Source organism: Mastomys coucha, unplaced genomic scaffold, assembly GCF_008632895.1.
Source record: "Mastomys coucha isolate ucsf_1 unplaced genomic scaffold, UCSF_Mcou_1 pScaffold1, whole genome shotgun sequence".
In the NCBI taxonomy this organism is placed as follows: Eukaryota; Metazoa; Chordata; class Mammalia; order Rodentia; family Muridae; genus Mastomys; species Mastomys coucha.
In genome coordinates, this window is record NW_022196891.1 from 50,316,995 (window position 1) to 50,323,463 (window position 6,469).

Sequence of the window (6,469 nt, forward strand, 5' to 3'; positions counted from 1 at the left end):
TCCAGTAAAGCTAACAACACTCCTTTTCATAGAGATGCAATCTGTCCTTCACAGATGTCATAGCTTTAGAGATCTATCTATGTATGTGTATACACTCACAAATGTACACACACACACACACACACACACACACACACACACACACACCAAGCATCTGCTAACCAGCATGTGCATGTCCTTCTGCTCTGTAGGGAATGCATCTTTGTTTTGTTTTGTGCTGTTTCCTCTTATTTATTTATTTGTTTTTTGTTCTTTTTTTTTGACAGTGTTTCTCTGTGTAGCCCTGGCTGTCCTGGAACTCACTCTGTAGACCAGGCTGGGCTTGAACTCAGAAATCCGCCTGCCTCTGCCTCCCAAGTGCTGGGATTAAAGGCATGCACCACCACTGCCCAGCTGTGTTCTCTTTTTAACTGTCATTCCCTACGTAAGTAAAATTTCCAGTTGCTTCTGTCAGAGTGTAAAAATCCACGGGTTCCAGGACTCATCTCTAAGAGCAAAATATTTGTCAATAAAGCATAAAACAAGCCGGGCGGTGGTGGCGCACGCCTTTAATCCCAGCACTTGGGAGGCAGAGGCAGGCGGATTTCTGAGTTCGAGGCCAGTCTGGTCTACAGAGTGAGTTCCAGGACAGCCAGGGCTATACAGAGAAACCCTGTCTCGAAAAAAAAAAAAAAAAAACCAAAAAAAAAAAAAAAAAAAAAAGCATAAAACAATCGTCAATGGGGGAGACTGAGAGCGATGCTGCCTAAAGGCGTCACATCTACTGAACTATTGTTTTAAAATGTGGCATCATTGTTGAGCTTTTAAAAGCTATGTGAACGTATGTGCCTGTGTGTAGCTGTTTGCATGTGAGTGCAGGAACCCTTAGTACAGAAGAGGGCACCAGAGTCCCTGGAGGCTGTGAGCCGCCTGAAGTGGATGCTGGGAAAAACTTAGGCTTTCTGCAGGAGCAGCAAGTGCTCTTAACCACTAAGCCATCTCTCCAGACCTCTCTTTGTTAAGTTTTTGCATTCATTTGAGAAAAATGCCTCTTGTTAATTCGATTCCTGTTGACTCTTTTAAATACATACATACATACATACATACATACATACATACATACATAAAACAAAACCACGCCCAAATAAATGTATCTCAGTGTAGAAATAACCAAGTCCATGACTAGGTGAGGGAAAATACAAGATTTATCTGAGATATCTCTATTTTCCCAAAAAGTAAGAATACCCACAGAATGTTGGGTGCCTATAGAAAGCTTACAGTGGCTAGCTATAGGGTAATCCTGTGGTCAAATCAGGACCAATTAAGAATCAAAACAAGGGCTGGCGAGATGGCTCAGCGGTTAAGAGCACTGACTACTCTTCCAAAGGTTCAAATTCCAGCAACCACATGGTGGCTCACAACCACCTGTAATGAGATCTGACACACTCTTCTGGTTTGTCTGAAGACAGCTACAGTATGCTTATTTATAATAATAAATAAATCTTAAAAAAATCAAAATAAATATCAAGCACAGCAGTTAGTAGCCTGACTAAAATAGGACTCCACAAAGCTAAAATAATGTAAATAAATGAGGAAGAAGAAAAGTCCTTATGTCACAATAAACTACAAATTAATAAGGTAGAAAAAAGTGATGAGTTAGAAAAATCTTCATTTGTCAGCCATCAATGGTACTAAACTTAGAACATGGTATGAAGTGTAGCAGGATGTGTATGCTCACACAAACACATGCGTGAGTGCACACACACACACACACACACACACACACACACATCAAAACATTCCTCCCAAGACACTAATTACAGAAGGTGACAGGTGGCTGCAATGGCTGTTGTCACCCTGTGGTTCCCGATGACACATGACTGAAAAGGACAGGGTCTTGCTTCCATGATCCCTGTTCAGGGAAGACGGACAAAGCAAACCGAGGACGGTCCCTCACCATAACTGCTGCACGCTTCAGAAATATCTGTGAGACACAGACAAGCCAGCAGCCTCTCCAGCCAGAGGACTCCCGGGCCAGAGCTGCTCCGGCCTAAGGACTCACACAGCAGCCTCTCCCGACAGAGGACTCCCGGGCCAGAGCTGCTCCGACCTAAGGACTCATATGGAGGTGACCATGGTGACTCTGTAGTAGTTTCTAGAAACACAAGTTTCACAAGTTAATTTCCTCTAGCTCCCCCGGGATTTCCACGCTCCTGCCTTCTCCAGCTCTCTGCTGTGGCTCACCCTTCTCCATCCCCATCATCAAGGCTACAGTGCGGGCCAGAATCCCTCTCATACTGCCTCAGAGCTCTTTCTCCTTCCGCCACCATAGGAACTGGTGTGATTGCAGAGCTGACCCAGATAATCCAATGTAATCTCATCCTGTTTTTAGATGAGCTGGTGAACAATTTAATTACTTTAGTAACTTCCATTCCCCCCTGCCATGTATCCTCAGACACTCACAGATCCTAGGGATTAAGACGAGGGCATCTTTTGGGGCGTCTTTGTGCCTACTACAGCTGGTGACATCGTAATGATGGGTGTGGATTAAGTGTTGTGGTATCCAGTCTCCCCATTTTAGCAATTTGACTGGATTTATGTGAGAAGTTTTTGTCATTGGGGACACTCAGGGATCTTGTGGACTTAAAATGGCTCTCTCTGTGCTTTTTCTTTCTCAAAAGAATGGCTGAGAGGTTGAAAGCAAGAGCGAGGGAAAGCTAAAGCATGTTGGCGCTGGGGATTCTGGGAAAAGAAGTCTAGAGTTCAAGGCTGTTTACCTCATTTACTATTTTCCTCCAAGTTTGAATCCATAATAGAAAATTTAAAATGTAATCCTTCCTAAGTAAATTTTCTGTATCTAATGAATACTTAGCAAATCTATGCATATTATGACTGAGATGTCTATTTGGGCTGATAGTTTTAAAATCTCACTTGGAAGTTTAAGGGTATTTCAACAAGTCGTAAAATGGATGTTATTTGTGATTAACAACAAACCGTACATTGGGAAGTGAAAGGGAAACCAGTTATCTTGAACCGTATGCAGCCATTGACCTATAAATTGGAATATGAATGTTATATATTCTTGCTTTCTGTTTCAAGCTCTGTTCTATAAAAATGGACCTTGAAGAGAAAAATAAAATATTTAAAAGTAGAGTTAAACATGGCCATGTGTGGTGGCACTTGTCTTTAATCACAGCACCTAGGAGGCAGAGGCAGACAGACCTCTTAGAGTTTCCAGTCAGCCTGGTCTACAAAGCAAGTTCCAGTACAGTCAGAGCTACACAATGAGACCCTATTTCAAACAAACAAACAAATACTCCAAGACCCACAAAGAAGTAGGTTCTGCAACCTTAAATATCTCAAAATAAAAAGGGTTAGAGAGCTGGGCAGTGGTGGTGCATGCCTTTAATCCCAGCACTTGGGAGGCAGAGGCAGGTGGATTTCTGAGATCAAGGATAGCCTGGTCTACAGAATGAGTTCCAGGACAGCCAGGGCTACACAGAGAAACCCTGTCTCGAAAAACAAAACAAAACAAAACAAAAAAAGAAGGGGGGGTAGAGAGCAGGAAAAAGAGTGAAGTGTAAAAGCACTGTCATCCTTATGAGACGCTGCAGTGAGTGGAATTAATCCAGACAGATCGGTGAGACCTTCTGATGGGAGATACACTGCAGATGAAATCCTCTAGGGAGGATTAAACCGGCTGGAATTGGCCTGAGATGGGGGAGGGAGAGATAACCTTGGGAGAAGGGTGGAGGCAGCACAGCTTGGTGCTGGGGGTGGGTGGGTTTGGAGTAAAATCCTTCTTGCTACCTCTAGAAGAGGAATCCATTTGACTTAGGCTCACTCACATAGATATGATAGGGGTTTGGGAAGGGATTATGAGTCAGAAGCAGGAGAGACTGTGCACAATGCTGGGTGCTCTCCGTACTCCCTTTTCCATCTCCTGTTGTGTACGAGGCATGGAGAAAATGACCACCCAGGCACGATTTTACTTATTTATTTTTATTTTATGTTTAGACTGTTTTGCCTGCACGTATGTTTATGTATGTGTACCATGTGCGTGCCTGGTGGCAGTAGAGGTCAGGAGGTGTCAGATCCTCTGGACCGGGAATTATAGAGGACTGTGAGCTACCTACCTTGTGGGTGCTCAGAACTGAACCCCAGTTCTCTGCAAGTGCAACACATGCTCTTAACCACCAAGGCACTACCTCTCCAGCCCCATGAAGACATCCTGGCAGTGCCAATGCTCCCAGAGTCTTACTGCAGATGCTTAGAGCTCCCCATCTGACACCTGGTGACAATGTTCATCCCTTGGGCCTGTTGTTCAGTGTTCAGGCCTGATGGTCTGGGACAGCCCGCTGAGACAGCACTGTACAGATTGTAGCAAGGAGGGCATCAGGTTTTCGAATACTCTCTGACCGCGCTGAACGTGCAATCAAGGAAATCACAGCCTCTTAGGTTTTATGTTCAATGCTGGCTCAGCAGCCCAGAAGCTTGTAACCCACCATCAGTCAGCCCACCTCTCAGACAGTCCTGTTCAAGCGAGCTTGTGCTTACTCGGCACTAACCTCACACAGAGACCTTGGTCAGGAGGAAAGAGGCATCCATGGACAGAGACTGGGGCACCTGGCAGAGAAGAGGTGAAAGAGAACTAGACAGCTATCTTAGAAGAGACTTGCGTACTCAGGATGCTCTGGAAAGCTCTCACACTACCAGAACTAACAAACCAAACCAGACAGTTGTGCTGAGTTACTGAAATGTGGAGGATCTCGGTATGGTGGTAGACAGCGTAGTATGGGTCCCAGTTGCACCATCTGAAATTCAAGTACAAAATTGGTTTTTGTTGCTTGCATTGTGGGAAGACAGGTGGTCACCAAAGGCAGAGCCAGGCATCTTTGTGGAGCCATTTAACTCCACTTGGCCCTTCCCTCATGGGAAGTGATACAACATGTTACTTTTTTTTAAATTAAAATTACACTTATTTGTGTATGTGTCTGTGTGTGGGGTGCATATTTATGCCACAGCACACAATGTGTACAGAGGTAGAAAATAATTTACAAAAGTCCAGTCTCTCCTGATACCATGTGGGTCCCAGGGATGGAACTCAGGATGCCAGCCTTAACAGCAAGTGCCTTAAGCATCACACCAGCCCCAGCTAACTTCCCTTTTTATTTTGTTTTTCTTTGATACAGGGTCTCACTGTGTATCCCTGGCCAGCCTAGAACTTCCTAGGTGACTTAGGATTTACAGCAATTTGCCTGCCTGCCTTTCAAATTCTAGGATTAAAGGCATGCACCTGGCAAGGTTACATACATAATCAAGAGCTTGCTGTTAAACCTTTAACAGATACAAAATACCCTGAGTATACCTTTATGGCCTATATTCATTCTAAGGCTTAGGAGAACACAACTAATCAGTTAGAATTTTACTGAAAATCATTCCCAAGAGTTAGACCAGGCTGCAGGAGGGGCTCTGGCTACAACCCACAGAGGTAAAGGGATAGATGTGGGAGGGGGTGGTGTGAAGTTGAAAGCCTGGAAGCCAACCAAAGCCTTACTGATCAGATTGTAGTCTGTGTCATCGTGTGCTGCATCATTTGGTCCCTGCGGTTTTATCTCCTTTCAAATAAGAGGCAGTCTATGCTCACTCAGGTAGGAGGCTGAGGGTACAGAATGTGGGTGGAAGGAGGGGAGAAAAGCTAGCAGGTGCAAGAGGAGACAGTTACTTCCCTGCCGCTGAGGAACTACCTCAGTAATTACTGCCTTCCAGCCTAAGGGTGTCACTGCAGGTGGAAATGACTTGAAGGACAATGGAGGGATGCTTGAGTGATGAACACGTGCTGAGGGCCAGCTAACAGCTAGGCAGGTCCGTGGTGTTAGACTAGGGATGGACTAGTCCTCACAGAGTAGGTGAGTCCACTCTCCTGGGGAAGGGGAAGAAGGAACTCCTGACAGAGAGGAGCTAAAGCACAGACAGAGCAAGTGTCAAGTTTCTCAGGTTTGAACTTCCAATCCACCAATCCTTTTGATTGCACTTTTGCTATCTGGCTTTCCTTTCAGAAGAATGCATTTCGCTTCTGCTTCGGTGATACCAAGCCTTAACGCGGAACGTGTACTTGTCCTGAACCAGGGCTGCCTCTGAGATAAGTTGAGGGTTGGTCTGTTGCTATGTATTGTAATGCTAAACTCTGTACCAGAAGGTCTAGGCCAACCAGTGAACTCTTACTTTTACAAGCTTTTGTTGTACAGACCTTGTTCTGTGATTTAAAATTATTGGTTAAGTAAAATTGGCTACAGCCAGTTACTGGAGGGATTAAGGTAGGTGGGTTTTGAGTTACCTGTTGGGGGTGGATAAGCTGCCATGAGGGGAGATGGATCATGAGCCGGTGACCAGGGGAAACTGCAAGCATCTAGAGTACATTGCTGGGGAGGTAGGCAGGCCAGCAGTCAGGAGAGGACAATGGGGGTTCTGGGGAGGTAGGCAGGCCAGC